Here is a 21,360-nt window from a genome sequence, read left to right as displayed (position 1 = left end):
CCCCAGCCTTACTGTCGCTGCTCTCCCTCACTCACCATGCTCTGGCCACACTGGCCAGACAAGCTTCCAGGCTCAGGGCCTTTGCACAAGGCAGTTTCCTCTACCTGGACCAATTCACTGCCACATCCCCTTGCCCAGGTCCCACACCTGTCCTTCAGGTCTAAGCTTGCCTGCCTCTCCTCAAAGAGGCCTCCCCTGACCTTTGGGTTAATGGGGGTCCCACTGTGATCCTCTTGTGCATCAGCTTACTCTCTTTTTTCAACCATTATCACAATTTATAATTAAACTCTCATTTGTTGTAGTAGATACTTGCTATTTTGTCAGCCCCAGGTTTGCTCATCTTTCCTTTGGTAAAAGAATTCCTGCCTTCCCTGTGGGTTACCCATTCCATATAGTTAGATGAAGCTGAATCCTTCAAGCCCTACCTATCCCCCTCTTCAAATAGGCACGGGCCTGCAACCCAAGCTTGGCCAATAAAAAGAGTCCTGTGCCCACAGCCACAGTGACTGGTCCAGGGATGGGCTCTTGGGTGAGCAGGGCAATAGAGCTCTTTATTTAAGAAAGTGTGTCTTCTCCTTCTGAGGACCTATGAGAGCCTAGAACTTCAGGGCCCTCTTGGCCACCAGAGGCTGCTGGAGCATTAAGCCAAGAGAAAGAAGCAGAGACATCCCAATAGTAGTAAATACAGCCAGCACCAAGACCTTGGCTTCTAAGTACCATTCTCCACTAAAAGGAACAAGGCTCCTTGGGCTGATTCTAGGACTTGGGCAGGAAAAATAGAAGATGAGCTAGAAGACAAGGAAGAGACATTTTGAAACGGACAACAAGAGAACTCAAGCAACAATGAGGCTATGTCAAAGGGCACAAAAGCTTGCTTGAAGAGGAGTCCACTGGTCAAACTGGGGAAAGTTTCGGTATCACAATAAATAATGGCAGCAACACATGATACAGTCCATTGAATAAACTAGGAAGCCACAACTCCATACTAATATAAACAAGTAAATGAATAAGTAGAAAGTTTGATGAGGAATGGGGTATTTACATAGTTTCAGATAACCTCCTCACACAAGATTTATTACGAAGGGGTAAATACTGACTTCACAGTGGTGAACTTGGCAGCAACCATCTCACTCACGTGACCGAAGTGAGCATCATCAGTAACGGAACAAGCCAAAATCACACACCACCACGTGGGACGCCATGAGAAAAGGCTAGCTCCCCTTCCATGCTCTTCCTGCCAAAGGCGCATGACACGGAGGTGATCATGGGGAAGCATCAGACAAACCCCAACTTGGGTACAACTTACAAAACAGCTGGCCTGTAATCTTCAAATGTATCAAGAACATGAAAGTCCGGAGATCCAATGTGGCTTCAGCTACCCTTGACTCCTCAGAGGCCCCCTGCAGCCATAGCCAGCAAGGGCTTGCAGGACCTGAAGCACAAGTGGAAGGGGTAGCCCAGGCTGCAGCCATGGACGGGGTGGCCAAGTACACCCAGAAAACCATCCACAAGACTGCTAGCCAAGCCTCTGACACTTTCTCAGGGTTGAAAGGAAAAAAATAGGCTTCCTGAGGTGACAAAGGGGAGCCATGGGTGACTCCCCTCTAGGCCCTGAGCTCTGCTCAGCTGCTGCCCCCTTGGCCTGACAGCTCATTGAAGCACATGTTCAGAAAGAAAAAAAGAACATGAAAGTCAAGGAAAGGCTGAGGTGAGGACTGAGGAAACAAAACAAACTAGACAAAAAAGTGCAGTGAGTTATTCTGCACTGGATCTTTTTCTTCCAGAAAAAATTACCGGGACAATCAGTGACATTTGAATGGGGTCTGCGAATTAGATGGTAACAGTGTATTAACATTGATTTCATGATTTTGATGGTTAACCTTTGTTCTTTTTTGTAAGAAATAAAAAACAAAATTCAGGGATGTGGGACATCACTTGGCCATTTAATCAAATTATTCACAGACAAAAAATTTTATACTGTGCTTTCAATTCTTCTTCAAGTTTTCATTGTTTTAACATGTTTTAAAGGAATGAAAGAGAACTAGAGGCAATCTTTTTCAGACAAAAAATGATAAAAGTTTACCATCAGCAGAATTCACTAAAGGAAATTCTAAAGTATGCTCTTCAAGCCATAGGAAATCAATGTCAGATGGAAGGTCTGAGATGCAATAAGCAATGAAATAAAAGAAAGATTAATATTTGGGTAACTATAAGAACATTAACTACATAAAATAATAATGATGTTATAGGATTAAGAAAATAATGAATATGCATTACCAGGACAGCATATAAATTAGGGGGAAGGAATTAAGTGGGGTTACTGTGTTTTGATCACAAAGGACCACATATTTATATGAAAAGTCCAAAACAGGTAAATTTATACAGAGAGTAGATTAGTGGTTGCCTAGAACTGGGGGACAGTGGGTTTGGGATGATATCTAAGAGGTTTGGGGGTTTCTTGGGGGGTGGGGGGTGTTGATGAAAATGTTCTACAGTTGATTGTGGTGATAGTTGCACAATTCTGTGTGTATTTTAGTACCATTAAATTATACACTTAAAGTGGGGAAATTTTATGATATCTAAATTATAACTCAATAAAGTTGTATTTTAAAAAGTTCAACATAAAGAAACAAAATTTCTCTATACCATCAAGCATCATCAGTACAAAAGAGGAATTGTATTAAAAAATAAGATATGATTCATGCAAGCAATAAAAACTATAAAGTACATAGGAATTAACCTATCGAAAAATACAATAGATCTGGATGGAGAATTTTTCAGTTCTAGTAAAAGCTATATCCTATATAAAGGAAAACTTCAATAGATGGATAAATTAATAGCATTCCAATACAAATGCCAGCAAGATTTTTCTGAAGACCTAGACAAACATATTCTAAAATATATATGGACCCTGCCCGGTGTGGCTCAGTGGATAGAGCGTCGGCCTGCAAACCAAAAGGTCGCCAGTTTGATTCCAGTCAGAGTACATGCCTGGGTTGCACACCAGGTTCCCGTTTGGGGGCATGAGAGAGGTAACCACACATTGATGTTTCTCTCCCTCTCTTTCTCCCTCCCTTCCTTTCTCTCTAAAAATAAATAAATAAAATCTTTTAAAAAGTAAAATAAAATGTATATGGAAGAATGAGGGCTTTCTAATAGACATCAGAGCATGGTTTGGTTGCTGTTATCCTCAGAATAATTTTGAGACATTTTAAAGAGATTCTTACCCTACCAGATATGAATATATATTTGCAAAGCCATGGTAACTTTTTAATTGCAATATAGTATTGGTCCACAAACAAAACATAAATATTTGGAGATCTAAATAATTGAGAGATCCTTACAACATCAAAAACAGGAGATTCATTTCCAAAACACCTGTATATCAGAAGTGAGTGAAGGTTCCAGATAGGACCCCAAGGCCTTGCTCAGGTGGGGAACCTCAAACGCTCTATAATAGAGGTGAGCTGAGCCTAGAGCCTGCCTCCTCCATTGATCTGGAAAGCCAGGTCTGAAATTTATCAAAAAAGAAAGAGGCATACATTTTGAAAGGAAGGTATAGTTAGTTGACTTGTAATCTGGACATAATAAAGGTATTATCATATGAATGATGTTAGAGTTAAGGAGACTGAAGTTCAGAGAGATTAAATAGCTTGTCCCAAATCCCTCAACAAGCAGAGGCTGAGCACTGAATCTCTTGTGCATAATTAATATATTGCATGTTATCCACTGATTGATGTTCCCTTTCTTCCCCTCTCCTCTCCCCTCCCTGCCCCACAAGTCTAAATACAAGTTTCTTCTAGGACAGTGCCCTCTCTAGGGCTGTCACCCCTGCCACACTCACGTTCAGGGACACTTTGGAAGGCTCTGGTGTCCTTGTCTGTGGTGTTGTGGGTGGGGAACAACAGTGGGAACTGGCCCACCTCAGCACCGGCCATCTTGCTCAAGCTCTGCTGATCTCCCTCCAGGGGCACAGTGTGGATGGTGTTGTCCTCCACCTCGGCACCGGCCATCTTGCTCAAGCTCTGCTGATCTTCCTCCAGGGGCACAGTGTGGATGGTGTTGTCCTCCACCTCGGCACCGGCCATCTTGCTCAAGCTCTGCTGATCTCCCTCCAGGGGCACAGTGTGGATGGTGTTGTCCTCAGAATAATCGTGCTGGCTGCTCAGTGTCAGGGTGGACATGTCCCTGAAGATGAGGCTGGAGCCCAGATTCAGAGTCTCGCTGGAGCCCAGACTCAGAGTCTCCTTGGAGCCTAGTATCAAGGTCATGTATGAGGGTGGAGAAAAGGCGGAATTGGGTCCATAGGTGCTGGAGTGCAGGCTAATATCATCATTGGAGCCAGGACTCAGGGCCAAGCATGAGGCCTGAGTGACGGTCATGTTCAAATCAGACTTCACATTGCTATTTGAAGCCACATTGATGGTTCCCTTGGAACTCGCGTTCCAGGCTGTACCAAAGGCTCCTTTCAAAACAGACCCTGAGGTGTTATGTGAAACCAAAGTGATGGTCTCGTTGGTGTTTGGGATTGGGGTCCCACAGGAACCTGGAGCCACATTCAGGTCCAGCTTGGAGGTAGCTCTTGAGCCCACACTGAGCAGGTCATTGGAGCTGGTATCCAGAGAACAGTTTGAGGCTTGAGTAAGGCGGCCTTTTGAGCTTGGCCTGGAGATACATGAGCCCAGAGCTAGGGCTTCTCTTGAATAGGACCTTATAAGTGGATCTGATTCAGGCCTGGGAAGATTGGAGTTACTCTGACCCAAATCAAAAATTGTGCTTGAGTGGCAGTTGAAGGCCTCCTCAGAATTCAGCCCCGAGGAGTTGTTCCAGCTCAGACACTGGGCCTCAGTAGAGCCAGGGCTCAGAACAAGGTTTGAGGCTGAACACGGGGGCCCCTGTGAGCTGGGCCTTGAGATGTGATTCCTATCCAGGCCCAGAGCTTCACCAGAGTGGGAAGTGGTGATCTGGAGGGAGGCTGGAGCCATGGCCTCACTGTCAACAGGCCTGGGGCTGTTATCAGACACCAGGCCAGGGGCTGGCTCAGAGACAGGACTCGGAATTAGATTAAGGTCTGGAAGAAGAGCCAAGCCAGGATTCCCGGGTGGATTCAAGATAGGAACAAGGTCTGTATCTGGGTTTGGCCCAGAGATGGTGCCAGAGCCTAAACCTAGGGCCCCGGTGGAGTTGAGACTCGGTGTCATCTTTGGTTCTTCATCGAGGGCCACACTGGCCCTTGGACTCAGAGCCATGTCTGGTCTAGACGTTCCTCAATGCCACTGCCCCTTTCTCTCAAATAGCTGACCGTTACACTCTCTGCAGTGTTCCTAAGAGAGAGAAAAGGCAATGCCTCACTTGTTAAAATTTCTCCATGGATCCCCACTATCTTTCAAATGAGGCCCTGTGTGACTTACAGGGACCTCCATGACCACGCCCAGCCCACTTTTCCAGCCCCACCCTACACAACAAAATATTCATCACCCTTTATTCCAATGACTCCATTAGTAGGCCAGCCACGTGCTGGGCAGAGCTCCACCCTGGCAAGAGCTGCATATCTTAGTCCTTGGGGCATCCACAGCACCTAGCACTGTGCTAAGTGCATGGTAGGAAGTCCATAAATGAGGAACCTCTCCCACATTAAGTAGAAAAAGGGAAGGAGGAGCTTCCTTGTGAGTCACTCCACTTCCAACCAACCCGTAACTTGCTAGGACTGTGGCCTAGACTCCCAAAGCAGACTTAGCAGAGCTGCCCACCGTCCCTAACGGTTTGCCTATTCTGGGTGGGGCTGGCTACGTAGAGGACAAGCTGGGGCAATCATTAAAAACACAGCCCGCCTCAACCCAGCAATCTGACTGCTGGCTGACCTCCCTAATCCCCGCCCCCTCACTATCCTGCCCAACACCTAGACCACAGCTCGCCTGCATGCGTGGTGCTCTTAGTCGGGAATGGGTCCCTGGGAGGAGACACAGGAGGAGATAAGTCAGGTGAAGAGTGGCTTTTTCAATACTTACTGAGCAAAGTCTACAAGTCAGGTGTACACATACAGAGTCCCAAAGTGAGATATTATTGCTGCATTATACACTTAAGGAAGTGGAGCTCAAATAGAGGAAGGTCACCCACTCCACTGACCTTCAGGGCAGCCAAGACCATCTCTTTATGCCAACTGTCTGCCTACCCTCCATAACTTCCCATTGTCTTCAGGACAACATTCTCAACCCTTAGCAACACCCAAAGCACCATTCTGTGTGTGGCCCCAACTCTCTTTTCACCCTTCTTGACCCTCCATACTCCCTTCCCAACTCCATTCCACCATTCCTCAGTTCCTTTGAGCTTTTTCAAAGAGCCAGTCTCCTAGGTTAGATCTGGGCCTTCCACATTTGGGCACCCCTTTCTCCAGCCTTCTGCCCTGCCTAACACCTACAGCTCCACCACTTCAGATTTCAGCTCAAATATTAAAAGCCTTCAGGTCCCCCACATAAGCGAGGTCCACTTGTAAGTTCCCAAGGCATCTGGTCCACTTCCCTTTTCTTGGCACATAATATCTGGTTTCTCCACTAGACAATAAGATCCACGAGACTCTAGCACAGCACCTGGCACAAGTCAAATGTTCCATAAGTAAGCTTGTTGTTTCATCTTTTTATCTCGTCTCCATTTCCTCACCCATTCTTTCACTAGCTGATTTCATCACTTACTCATTTACTATTTGCTCATGCACTTATTTACTAAATCACTTACTCCACAAACTTTGCTGTGCATCTTTACAGCTTGGCTTTGGAAAGGCCGTAGATTTGGAGTCACGTTATCCCAGGTTCAAGTCCCAGCTCATCCTCTCACTAGTGTTAGTGAATTTGGGTAAGAGACTTTCCCCCTCTGACCCTCATCCTCCTCATTGCTAATACGGAAGACAAAGCCTGCTACCCAGGGTTGTTGCACACAAATAGCCCTCCTACTGCTTTCTATAAATCATTGCCATTTGCTCTATTTCTCTCTGCCAGGCACTGTGGGCAGAGGGGAATAAGGCCCATTGTGCATTGGGAAAAGTAAGGCAGAGCACAGTGGGAGCTGCTTTCATTCCAACGAAGCAGCTTCACGTCCTGCCTCAGAAGTAGGAAAGGTTCACTCACCATTGGCACCAGAAGCAATTTTACCCTGAAGCTAATGAAATCGAAAATTCCAGGGCTCCTTGCCTGATAAGTCCCTTTACAAAGGAACTATACTTAATGTTGCATCCACAAATTTGTCTCCTTTTCCTTAAAGAGGAGCCTCAAAACTATGAAAAGCTTCAGGCTCCAGAAAACCCTGGATCTTCCCTTCATCACCCCTTCCACCTGCGCACACAAGGGCACACACACACATGCATGCATACACATGCCATAGTTATCAAAGAGAGGCATTTTCAACCTGGAAAAAAATATGAATCAGGTCAAGCCTCTGAAGCAGTGCATAAGATTTTGGAAAGCCTAACTGGTCTGGGCTATCCAAGAGAGTAATCTACGCCCTTCTGACACAGCAGAGGCACAGTCACGGGCAGAAAGCCGCAGGTCCCAGCCCTGACTGACCCTCCCTCTTTCATGAGAAAAAAGCAGATCTCCCCCAACTTTCTCCTGTTCCTTTGATTCTCCTTTATTCTGCAACAGAAAAGTCACACTTCAGAGCTGACTACAATGACTGACGCAGCCCACATCACCCTCTGCTAAAGGGTCATTGTGCTTTGGGAAGTGATGGTTCTTGAGGGGTTTGGGTGGGACCCAGAGGAACTAAAGGAACTCACTACTGTCTTGACAGGCACATGCTATATTTTGGCCTTTGCCCTGAAGCCCCAGGGCCCCAGGGCCCCAAATGGGGAGGGCAGAGAATGGCCATGGAACAGCTAGTCTTATCCAAGACTGAGAGAATCATGGACTGATTCCCGTCATGTCTTCTCCACCTCAGTGAACCCTTCCAGCCCCCTGCTGGTGCTTTCAGGAAAATGAAATCAGTGGATCTTCCAGTTCCTCACTGAGAACACGTTTATCAGATGAAGGGGCCTGGAATGTGTAAGGCACTCATGTGAGTGTGTGTGCACATGCACATGTGCCAGTGCACACATACATCTGGCATTAGGACATTTCAGACCTAGGAAACCCAAACCACAACTTGCTATCCTTTCCCCAAACGGGACCCTCCTATTTTCTTCCATTATAAGGAACTGGTTCCACTATCCAAGCCAGAAACAGTATCATCCTTGACAATTCTTCCTCACTTGCTGCATCACATTTTAGCCAAGTTCTGCTCATTCTGGCTCCAAAAAAAGCTCCTAAATATCATGCCACATCTCCATCACCACTCCCAGACCCTAATGAAACTCTCTTGCCTTGGGGCTCAGTTTTAGAATTGCCCTCTTGACAATGGTCCCTGAATCTAAGGACTGCACCCAATAAACCATTTTCCAAACTGAGCCACAAAATCTTCTTAAAATTGCATTCAACACAAATTGGTAGTTACAAAATAGTCATAGGAAGTAAAGTATAGCATAAGGAATACAGTCAATGATATTGCAATAACTCTGTATGGTGTCAGTGGGACCCTGGAAATACGGAGGGGAACACTATGAAAAGTATATGGTTGTCCAATCCATAAACTGCATACCTGAAACCAACACAAAATAAAATTTAAATTAAAAATTACATTTAACAGTGTGGCACTGGTCTAAGGGTAGACATATAGACAAGTGGAATAAAACTGAGAGCCTAGAAATAAATCCACACATTTATAGTCAATTGATTTTTTATAAGAATGCTGACTCCAGTCAATGGGGAAAGAATAGTCTCCTCAACAAATGGTGATGAGACAAATGGATATTGACATCAAAAAGAATGAGATTTGACCCCTTACCTCACACTGCATACAGAAATTAACTCCAAATAAACTAAAGACCTAAGTGTAAGAACTAAAATTATAAAACTCTCAGGAGGAAACATGGGAATAAATCACATGACTTTGGATTTGGTAATAGTTCCTTAGATATGATACCCAAAGCACAGGCAACAGAAGGAAAAATAGATTGGACATCATTAATATCAAAAACTTGCGCATCAAAAGACACTCTCAACTGGCCTGAAAACCAAAAGGTCACCAGTTCGGTTCCCCATCAGGGCAAATGCCTGGGTTGTGGGCCAGGTCCCAGTTTGGGGTGCACAAGAGGCAACCACACACTGATGTTTCTCTCCCTCTCTTTCTCCATCCCTTTCTCTCTCTCTCAAAATAAATAAATAAAATCTTTTTAAAAAGAAAAATACTTTTAAGAAGAGAAATATCTATAGAATAGAGAAAATATTTGTAAATCATATATCTCACAAGAGTTTAGAATCCAGAATATATAAAGAACTCACCACTTGGCGTGGTGAATACACAATACAATATACAGCTGATGCATATAGAATTATACACCTGAAACCTTATGATTTTATTGACCAATGTCACCCCAATAAATTCAATAAATAAAAATATAGAGAGAAAACTAAAAATTAAAAAACTCTAACAACTTAACAACAAAAAGACAAACAACCCAATTTTTAAATCAGCGAATGACTTAAACAGGACACTTCTCCAAAGGAAGTGTGTGTGTGGGGGGGTATATATATATACACACACGCACACACATACACATACACTTGAAAAATAGTCCGTCTGGAAAAAGTCCAGCCATGGTTAAAGAACAAGAAAGGTTTGTGCAACATCAATGTAAGCTGGTAGCCAAGGCGAGTGGACAGGAATACACATGTGTAAATGATGATGACTGCACTGCACTAGTCAGTGAAGGTGGTAGCCACCGCTGAGTGAGCATGTGTGCTGCGTGGCTGTCACATCCAAAGTGACTGAGCGACTAGAGCATGAATCTGCATCGGTTCTGCATTCAGCTTGAACACGCCTCCGAAGAAACTGTTCGCATGACTCAGAAGGCTGCGGCTATGAGCAACAGGTGATTGCAGCTTCATGAGGACGATGTGCTTGCTCATTCATCACATCTTGTGCAGAGTTCTTGGTGAAACATCAAATCACCCAGGTGACTCGGCCCCCCCTACAGCCCAGGTTTGGTACTTCTGGCTTTCCCCAAAACTAAAACCAATGAGTTTCAGGAAAATACCACAGGGCAGCTGATGGTGACTGGGAGAACTGTGTGAGGTCCCAAGGTGCCTACTTTGAAGGGAACTGGGGCATCATTGTCCTATGTACAATGTCTCTTGTAACCTGTAGCTTCTTCAATAAATGTCTCTATTTTTCATATTACATGGCTGGATATCTTCTGGACAGACCATATATATAAAATATTTTTAAAATATTTTATATGTATATAAATGTGTGTATATATATATATATATATATATAAATAACCAACAAGCACATGAAAAGATGCTCAACATCATTAGTCATTAAGGAAATGCAAATCAAAACCAAAAAGAGATACTACTTCACACCATTAGGATGGTTATAATTTTTTAATGGAAAATTACAAGTGTTGGCAAGGATGTATAGTAATTGGAGCCCTCAAATTGGATGTGGGAAGTTGGAATCCCACTGCTTGTGGGAATGTAAAATCATGTAACCTCTGTAAAAACCAACTGGGTAATTCTTCAAGAAGTTAAGCATAGAATTATCATACAATCCAGCAATTCTACTCTTATGTATATACTCAAAAGAATTGAAAATTGGTGTTCCAACAAAAACTTGTACACACATGTTCATAGCAGCACTATTAACAACAGCCAAAGGTAGAGATACCCCTAATGTTTGTCAGCTGGTGAATGGATAAACAAAAATGGTATATCCACACAACGGAATTTTATTCAGCCATACAAAAGAATTAAATACATGCTAAACATAAACTTTGAAAGTGTGCTAAGTGAAAGAAGCCAGACACAAAAGGTCACATATTGGATGCTTCCATTTATATAAAATAACTAGAATAATCAAATCTAGAGATGCTGAAAGCACATTAAAGCAGACAAAAAAGTTGCCAGGGCAGAGAAAGGAGGGACTGGGAAGTGATGCTTAATGGGTACACAGTTTCCTTTTGGACTGACAAAAAATATCCTGGAACTAGGTAGTGGTGTTACCCAACATTGTGAAGGTACTAAATGTTACTAACAATACATTTTATGCTAAGTGTATTGTATCACAATTTTTAAATGCTTGTAACAGACAACAGGGGATAGACCCACTTTTCCCTACTCCTGCCTCCTAAATACAACTAAATACCCTGAAAAAAGCTCAACAGACAAGTCAGTGAACTAGCTAGAAACCTCAGGACTTAAGGGATGACATGAGAGTGAGTGCTCCCAGGTTTTCTTTTTATCTCCCATAAAACTCCGACTGAGCACCAGAGAGGCCTGCAACACAGTTCTGCCAAGAATGCTTACAAACGCACACACACATGCGCACAGAGAGAGAAAAAGGAGAAGAAAAGCTTGCTTTCTGACCAAAAGATCAGGAAAGGAGAAGTCCAATAGAGGGGAAGTCCCAGTGAGGTGCCCAAATCCCTACTCTTCATCTACATCTAGGCCGTGACAGACCAATCCAACTTCAGTGTCAGTGTTAGCAGAGCCCTGCATCTCTGGGCCCTCTACCCAGTGGCAGAGAACTTGCCAGGTCCCACAGTTCCTGGATCTCCAAGGACAACATATGTCCCAGGGAAGCACCGTCTGCCCCTACAGGCAGCCCCAGCAGTGCCAGAGGAACAAAGCAGACCAAGGTTGACTCCCTGCTGAAACAGAAGATTAAAGTAGGGTCAAGAGACTTTTGATGTCCAGAGCACCAAAGATACAATCAAAAATCACTCATCATACCAAAAAATAGGAAAATCTTATCTTAAGAAAAGATAATCAACTAACGCCAACACTGAGATGAATCAGAAGTACAGAATTTCTGAGCATTATTAAAACATATAAAAATACAAAATCTCAATCAATACATAAAGTTATTAAAAATACAATAACTGGAATTAAAGTAGAAGTTATTGTAAAGGCACAATAACTAAAAAAGAATTTTTAACTCACTAGATGAGCTCAATAGCAGAGTAGAGATGACAGACAATAAATCAATGAACTTGATGAACAGATCAATAAATTTACTTAATTTCACTGACAAAGAGAAAACAGGCTGAAAAAAATACAGACTCAGAGATATGTAGGAGGAAATTATATATATATATAATCATTTTTATCATGAGAATTCCAGATGGAGAAGAGAAAGAATGCTGAAAAAAAAATTTCTAAGAAATAGTAGCTGAAAATAAACCAAATTTAGTGAAAGATATAAACATACAGATTCAGGAAGCTGAGAAAATCCAAAATGGGATAAACCCAAAGAAATCCATTTCAAAACATCATGATTAAACTTCTGAAAACTAAAAGAAAAAGAAGAGAAATAAAAAAAATCTTCAGAGAAGCCAGAGAACATTACCTCTAAGAGAACATCCCTTTGAATGGCAGTGGATTTCTTATGTGAAACCACGAGGCCAAAGAGAAGTGCTATACATTTTTCAGCTGCTGAAAGAAAAGAACCGCCAACTACAGATTTTCTGTCAAGACTCTTTCAGGAATTAAGTGGAAATATTGATATTCTCAAATAAAGGAAAAATGCTTGTAAATCCAACTACACCATTTCCCTCTCGGACCTCCTCTGTGACTTCTCATAGGCTTTCAGACTCTGGGGTCGGGATATAGTTTATATATTTTTTTAAAAGACAGATTGCTGGACCTTGCTCTCAGAAACTCTACTTTGTAGCTCTGAAGGGGCCCAGGAATCAGCCTTTTTGGCAAGCTCTTCCCTACCTCCTCTCCCCAAAGTGATGATCACATAGCTGGTGGATGGACACCCTGATCTGCTGTCTGATATGTGTATTTCCTTTACCAGTAAGCTCTGCCCACATGCCTCACCCCTCCATCTCTTCAGCGACATCCATCCCCTTCCCTGGTGCAATCCTTGAGTCACTCTCAATTAAGTTGCATCCCGTGCTCAAGCCATTCACAACTTCTCCCAGTGCCTCAAGTGCATTGACCAACCTTTTGACTTGGGGACTTTGCAAATACTCTTCTTTCTTCCTATAAACTTACCCAAGGCTACCCAACTAAACTTCCATCACCTCCCCTGGCTAACATATAGTCACGTATTAGATGCCAGCTTAAGAATCTCTTTCTTCAAGGAGTCTTCCTGAGACCCTCAAATGTGGGTGAGGAACCTTCCTCACATGAGCAACTCTTTTATCAGAGGATTGCTCTGTTTATTTACTTGTACATATACGTCTCCATCTAGAAAATGAGCTTAGTGAGTGTCTAGCTGTCTAGTTACCCTTGTTTTCCCAGCACATGACATAGTGCCTAGCACGCAGGGGAAGTTCAGAAAATATTCATAAAATAAAAAATTGAATGAATGAATGAATGACAACTCTTCAACGTAAGTGTCATTAACCTTATTTACTGGCATATTAATTCAGACTGTTCACAGATATAAAGTGATTTTTGCAAAGTCCCCAGCAAGTGGCAGAGGCAGGATTCAAGCCCAGGTCCTCTACACTCAGGTTTCCCTACAATATTTCAGAGATTCTCCAAGCATGAATCACTGAGTGAATCTACGTCTTCCCAGTTCTCATTCTCTAAACCCTCTGCCACTATTAGGCCTCTATCCTAAAAGGAAGAGATCAATGAAAGCAACAAAAGTCTCCCAATGCTTATAATACACAAACCCCGGGCTTTGGAATTAGATAGACCTGAATTCAAAACCTGCCCTGTCTCCCACCAGCTGTGTTAGCCTGGGCACGTAGCCTTACCACAATGAGCATCAATCTTAATATGCAATCCACAAGATTACTGTAGGGAACAAAGTGAATAATGCAGAGAGTGATGATCACAGGGCCTGGCCCCCAGTAGGCCCTCAATAAATATTCATCCTCACCATCTCTTCCTCCCCCTGGGTAAGGGTACAGTGGGGGCAGTGGGACTTGAGAAAAAGACCAAGTCTTGCTTCCGGGTTGTCTGCCTTCTCTGTCCCCCAACCTATGGGCCTGCCTCCTTGAGTCTTCTTCTCACTCTCTTCCCCCTCACCTGCCCCCAACTCCCACCCACCACACTCACAAAATTTTCTCCGTGAGCTTGAAGTTGCTGGTGTAAAGTTCAATGCCTTACCTCCTTCTGGAGTATCCATGTGGTAACAGAAAATTCAGCTTTAAGACAAAGGTATGAAGTTCCAATTGTGGAATTAAAACCCTAGGAGAGAGACTTTTACCCAGGAAGGGTGGGTGGGGTCAAGACCGTAACTGCCTTGTGAAGGCTGTGAAGGCTGCCCCCACTCCTGGAATGTTTCCAGAGCCACCTCTCAGGTTACCTAGGCTCCCCCAAGCCCAGGCCAGTGCTACAGTCTTTGTGAGGTCGACATGATGACACAGGAGTTCCCAGCCAATGGGGCCCTTGCTCATGCCAACGCACCAGTGAAAAGCAGTTAAGTGTTCTTCTGACACAGGCTTGTAGACCAGGACAAGTGGAACAGGCAAACTGAGATAGTTAAATGACCAAGCAGTTTACAACCATCTGGTAAATCGTGAAATCCTTTGTTCCCTAACCAGAGGATAAATAACTTAAATCACCCTACTCACTGACATAGATAACAGAAATCCAATTAGTGCCAACCACACCCAAGGACAGATGAAGTCAGGGAAATAAATCTCATTTTGGCTCCTCAGCAGAAAGCTAATGAACATGCTATTGAGATCTCCCCTAGACCTCCCCCAAATCTCCCAGCCTTTGAAACCCTCAAGAGGGGGTGAGCCGCGCGCAGGGCCGCCGTTGCCGCCGCGGTTTGTCGCCGAAGGGAAATGGCGGACCTGGAGGAGCAGTTGTCTGATGAGGAGAAGGTACGTATCGCAGCAAAATTCATCATTCATGCCCCTCCTGGAGAATTTAATGAGGTGTTTAACGATGTTCAGTTACTGCTTAATAATGATAATCTCAGAGAAGGAGCAACCCATGCATTTGCACAATATAACTTGGACCAGTTTACTCCAGTAAAAATTGAAGGTTCTGAAGATCAGGTATTGATAACAGAACATGGTGATGTGGGAAATGGAAAGTTTTTGGATCCAAAAAATAGAATCTGTTTCAAATTTGATCACTTAAGAAAGGAAGCAACTGACCCAAGACCATATGAAGCAGAGAATGCAGTTGAATCATGGAGAACTTCAGTAAAAACTGCTCTACGAGCTTACTAGCCCAAAGCAAAAACACCACAAAGGACCCTCGAGAGAAATCCAGTTGAATTCCTTTTAAAATGTTCTTCTAATTACTTCTCACTTTTGATTTACTACCTACAGACAATAGGTGCTCAATTAATATTAGTTAAATGAAGGTATCAAGGGCAAGGATATTTTCCCTCTCTAAGGGACTCAAAGCTAAGTATGATTTTGGAAACTTCTCTGCTTATCCCCACCCAGCACATGCTGGTGGATAACTGAGAAATGACTGTATTTAGCAAAATGATAAGAAAATTCCCCACCAGAACTAACTTTTGGTATTAAGTAATAAAACTGCTCCCAGGTACACAATGCTCTACAGTAAACCATTGGATTGTGTTCTCCCCCACCAAGCAGTGACACAGGCATTGTCACGGATGAGCAGAGTGAGGCTCAGAGAAGGGACATGACTTGCCTGGGCTCCCTCTAGACAGGCAGAGAGCAGCTAGAGGTGGAGCTGAGACTCAAGGCCAAGTGCCCTGCCTCCTCGTCCTTCCTCTCCCTGCCTAGCCCCCTGTCTCATCAGTGGGTAGACTCAGGACTTCCGCTCCTCCCACCCCAATGCCACAGACCAGACGTGGCTATCGCACCATCATCTTCTTCACCATAGTCTTCTTCTCTCCTTCACCTTCCAGCACATCCTGGCTCTTCTGGAGGGTGATGACATTCTCAGCCTCGGGGGCAGCAGAGGGCAAAGCCACAGGGTGAGAGCCGCACTGAACCCAGCTTTCAGGGGCTGTCCCTACCCCTGCATCAGCCACCCGCCGCCTGCAGGCATGTCAGCTTGCTCCTCCCCAGCTGCCAGCCCCAGTGTTGCTCAAGAGAAATGAGAACCCACAAAGGGAACAGCTGGGGAGTGGGTGAGCCTTGAGAAGGTGACCGCAGGGGTGTGTGGATAATCCTTGAAGTCCAGCGTTTGGAAGAGGACAGATATCAGGGGCTGCAGAATTCTCCCCCTTTGCCAGTCAACTAAGGGAGAAGCAGCGGCTGCGGGGACAGAAAGGGTCCCCCACACCTCAAGCTGAAATCTCACCATATGTAATACCTCCTATGGGCCTTCTGCTATCTACCCTTCTTAAGGACATGTCCTAATCAGATTAAGGCACTCTGCTACCTGAGAGAGGCAACACATTTACTAATGTCCAATTAATCTATTCATTCTCCTTATCTTAGGGCAGAAGAAGGAGAAAAAAACATGAAATAAATAAAATAATGAATAAAATGACTTCATATAGTAAAGAAAGCAAAACAAGGTAATCAGATGAACAGTGTGGTGGGTTCAAGATCCCACAAGTTCTTTCTTACTCTGCCTATCAAGACGGCTCTGGGCTCATCCCACCACTCGTTTGGACCAACAGAAGGCCATGCAAGTGCTGCTGTGCAGTTTCTGGCCTAACCCTTAAAGAAACTGGCAGCCCTTCCCCTCTGGAACCCAGCTGCCATGGAATGGCAACGTCAGGTACACAGAGACTTGGGAAAATGGGGTCATCTTGGATGTTCCAGGCCCCCTCCCCCAGTGATCTCTGTCCACACCACACAGAGCAGAAGAACCACCCGCTGAGCCCAGTCACACTAGAATCATGAGAAATTGGGCCCTTTCCATCCTTACTTCCCTGGCTGTCAGAGTGAACTTTTAAACCACTAAGTGTTGAGGCAGTTTGTTAAAGAGCGATTAATGACTCTGGCTACTAAAGTGATGGGAGAGGGATGGCTCACTTAGAACACTGTCCAGGAAGGCCTCTCAGGGGAGATAATATTTAGACTGAGTCCTGAATGACAAGAAAGAGGTAGCCATGTGAAAAACAAGAAGGAGGGTCTGTCTGTCTCTCCAAAGTAGAATGTCATTTCACTAGTGTATCTCTAGTGCCTGAAACAGTGCCTGGCACATAGCAAGGGCTCACCTAAATTTGCCAAGTGATTGCAGTAACAAACTCTTTCTGTGCAGGGACCGTGCTCAGTGCTGTGCATACATTATGTAACACAGACCTCACCTCAGCTTTATTAGTCCTATCATATAGGAAGAACCTTCCTGAAAGAATAACAAATGCAAAGGCCCTGAGGTAAGAATGAGTTTGGTATGGAACAGAAGAAGGCTAGTGTGGCAAGAGCAAGGTGGACAACTGGAACAATGCCGTGGGGTAAAGACAGATGCTTCCCAAATGCAACACCTCTTCATAGTTCTGTCAGCTTCTCCCCACCCCCACCCACATGCTGCATTGAGCTGGCCTCTGAATCAGCCTGAGGGCAGGGCAGGGCCTCCCCCCTGTAAGTCCTGACCTGGGTGGATCCCCTACCTCCAGACTCTGTCCATCAGCCAGCCTTGCCCACATTCTGTGTGTCATATTCGTGTCCACCAGCCTGTCCCGTCTGCCCCAACTGGCCCTCAACAAGTCCTGCAGACACTGGCTTTCTCTGGCCTCCCGAGGCCTGGTGCGTGGCCAAGACCTGCGTCAGGCCTATGTCCTGAAACAGGCCATTTCCAGCCTTTCTGTCTCCAGTACAGATCCTCTCACAATTCATTCAGTTGTTTAGAAAACTTACTGAGCACCTCTGATATGCCAGGCACCACAGTAGATGCTGGGAATACAGCTGGGAATAAGACAGATGAAAATGCCCAGTGCATAGGAGATACATATAGCGAGAGAGACCGATAAAAATAGGAAAGCATCTTGTGCATCGGATGGTGATGAACACCATGGAGAAAAGAGGAGCTGGGCATAGAAAGAGGGATGGCTGGGGCTGGGGAGTGGGGGCTGGGGGGCATCCCAGGAAGTCAGCTGTTTGTTGGGCAGGATGCATACCAGAGTCATTTTGTAGCCATCCTCTTTCTTCCCCGGCACGTTCACCAGGCATGAGGCCACGTCATCAAAGGCTTCTGCATGTCGTTCTTTCGATGAGGGAAGAAAGGAGTAGAAAGATATAATATACCTAGGGACCCACAGTCCCTTCTCTCCTCCCCAACTAGGCTTCTATAATCCTTACTCTCCCGGCAGCCAGACTGGGCTCCCCCTACCCTGACCCTTCAATGGCACCCCTCTTCACTGAGCATAAAGTCAGCATCCTTGTCAGCGCCTTCAAGGTCTTGCCAGGTCACTCTCCCTGACCCTACCCCCAGCCTTACTGTCGCTGCTCTCCCTCACTCACCATGCTCTGGCCACACTGGCCAGACAAGCTTCCAGGCTCAGGGCCTTTGCACAAGGCAGTTTCCTCTACCTGGACCAATTCACTGCCACGTCCCCTTGCCCAGGTCCCACACCTGTCCTTCAGGTCTAAGCTTGCCTTCCGCTCCACAAAGAGGCCTCCCCTGACCTTTGGGTTAATGGGGGTCCCACTGTGATCCTCTTGTGCATCAGCTTACTCTCTTTTTTCAACCATTATCACAATTTATAATGAAACTCTCATTTGTTATAGTAGTAGATAGTTGCTATTTTGTCAGCCCCAGGTTTGCTCATCTTTCCTTTGGTAAAAGAATTCCTGCCTTCCCTGTGGGTTACCCATTCCATATAGTTAGATGAAGCTGAACCCTTGAAGCCCCACCTATCCCCCTCTTCAAATAGGCGCGGGCCTGCAACCCAAGCTTGGCCAATAAAAAGAGTCCTGTTCCCACAGCCACTGGGATTTGAAGGATGAGTGAAGTGGGGAAAATTGGGAGGGAAAGAACATTCTGTATGGAGGGAACATCATTAGAAAAGACAGGCGGCAAGAATCATCACTGTGAGTCTGGGGGAACCACTGGGTTGCTAAAGCAGAAATTGTACAGTAGGAAATGGTAGGGGATGAGACTGGGGGAAAATTCCAGCAGTATAATGGATTATAAACACTGAAAAAAGCTAGCAATTGAAAACAACTGAAATGCTGAATAAACTAAAAATACTCTTTTAAGCGTAACTCTAAACTGGTATAATAGTAAAGAATCCACAAGACCAAAAACTGACATGAACGCTGGAACCCTGAGAGGGAAGCAATTGTTAAGGCTGACTTTTGTCCTGAGGAATTTTGCTTCCATTACGATGGCTACACAGGTGATGATGACAAGAGCTTAAGCCTAGGACCGCCCCCCAAAGGGGAATTCTAGTGGGACACACCTTCATGGAATGGTACCCCAAAGGCTACACCCTTGCAAGAATCAAAGAGAAATAAAACCACTGACCTGGTTTGATATTTGCACTTGGTGGGACAAAAAATTCCCCTGAAAATGAATAATCACAAGCTGTCCCTCACACATATGTATTTGGGGGACATATATATTTGGTCCAAATTCATACGGTCTGGGTGGTCCCCAAACTCCAAATGGTGAAATTTAAAGTACGTGGTACCCTAAGGTGAGGAACAGAAGCAAAAATAAGCTTCCTCAAGAGGATCATAGTTGCACCCAGACCTTAAAGAATTCCCAGGCAGCCCTGGCTGGAGTGGCTCAGTGGATCGAGCACTGGCCTGCAAACCAAAGTGTTGCCAGCTTGATTGCCAGTCAGGGCACATGCCTGGGTTGAGGGCCAGGTCCCCACTTGGGGGTGTGCAAGAGACAACCACACATTGATGTTTCTCTCCCTCTCTTTCTCCCTCCCTTTCCCTCTCTCTAAAAATAAATAAATAAAATCTTAAAAAAAGAAAGAATTCCCAGGCAAATTTTCAATAGACCCAAAACTCGTAAGAAAATAAGGCACCATGAGTGAAAACTGACAGAGTACACAGCAGACTCAGGCTCACAAAATCTTTAGAATTCAAAATTATCAGACATGGATTCATATGTTTAATGTTTTAAAGATAAAAAATAACTTGAAAATATGAACAAACAACAGTAGGATATAAGGCTTAAGATTAGACACAGCTGATTAGCAAATCAGATAAGATCTCAAACTGCTATCCAGAAATTAACGTAGAGAAACAAAAACAAAGAACAAAACAGACAAAAAAAAAAAAAACAAAACGAAAAGAGCTGGGAATATTATGGAGGTTAAGACAGAGAGAGAGGTAACCTGAATCTAATCAGAGCTGCAGAGGAAGAACAAAGAAAGATGAAGAAAAGGCAATATTTTCCAACATTTCTGTAAATTTTTCAAAACCATTCATGAGCACCAATCTCTAGATTTAGGAATCACAATAAATCTCAAGTAGGAAGAAAAAAATAAGTTCATTACTATATATGTCATAGTAAAATTGCAGAACACTAAAGTAAAAGACCTTAGAAGCAGCCAGAAATGCAGATTAACCCACCCAAAACCTAGCAGACTACCTTCTCAATAGCATCAGTGGGAGCCAGAGGAAATGGAGCATTAACTTTGATGTGATAAAATAAGAGACATCTCAGCATCCTACATTCAGTGTAAATATTTTAAAGAATGAAGATTAAAGAAAGATATATTTTTTTTGCAAACAAAAACTAAAAAAGCTTACTACTAACAAACTCTCATTAAATATTTTATAAAAGCTATTCTTTAGGCAGAAGGAAACAAATCCCAGATAAAAGCCTGAGATTCAATTTAAAAATGGTCAATCAAAAACTTAGTAAGATTTTATTGACCACAAACTAGATATGACCCAACCACGTGGCTGTTAAAAAAAGTAAATGCATCCTCTGAACAGCAGCAGAATACACACCCTTATCATCAAGCGCACAGGTAACATTCTTGAGGATAGATCACATGTTTAGTCACAAAGCAAGTCTTAACATGTGTAAGGAGATTAAAATCATACCAAGTACCTTTTCTGATCATAATTAAATGAAACTAGAAATCAATAGCAAGGAAAATTAGAAACTTGAAAAACGCTGTATGCAGAAATTAAACCCACACTCTTTTTTTAACCTGTTTTCCTTTTTACTTATTTATTTTTTAATTGTTCTATTACAGTTGTCCCAAATTTCCCCCCTGTTGCTGTCCCCTGCCCTGCCAATCACACCCCACAGTCAATCTCCACCCTGTTGTCCATGTCCATGGATTATTAATACCTGTTCTAAACCCACTCTTGAACAATCAATGGGTCAAAGAAGAAATCAAAACAGAGATAAGAAACTATCTTGAGACCAATGAGAATATAATGTACCAAAACTTATGGGTTGCAGCAAATGCAGGACTAAGAGAGACCTTTTTAGTGATAAATGT

The 21,360-nt window shown here is 44.0% G+C and overlaps 1 pseudogene; it reads right to left on the bottom strand.

Moving 5' to 3' along the window:
* The window catches only part of LOC150016105 (maestro heat-like repeat-containing protein family member 7), a 39,938-nt pseudogene extending 34,689 nt beyond the window's left edge, over window positions 1–5,249 (bottom strand).
* Window positions 5,250–21,360: the final 16,111 nt, after the last annotated feature.

Source organism: Furipterus horrens, unplaced genomic scaffold (assembly GCF_987537825.1).
Source record: "Furipterus horrens unplaced genomic scaffold, mFurHor1.1.pri manual_scaffold_3, whole genome shotgun sequence".
In the NCBI taxonomy this organism is placed as follows: domain Eukaryota; kingdom Metazoa; phylum Chordata; class Mammalia; order Chiroptera; family Furipteridae; genus Furipterus; species Furipterus horrens.
This window is presented reverse-complemented; position numbering and strand designations above follow the sequence as displayed.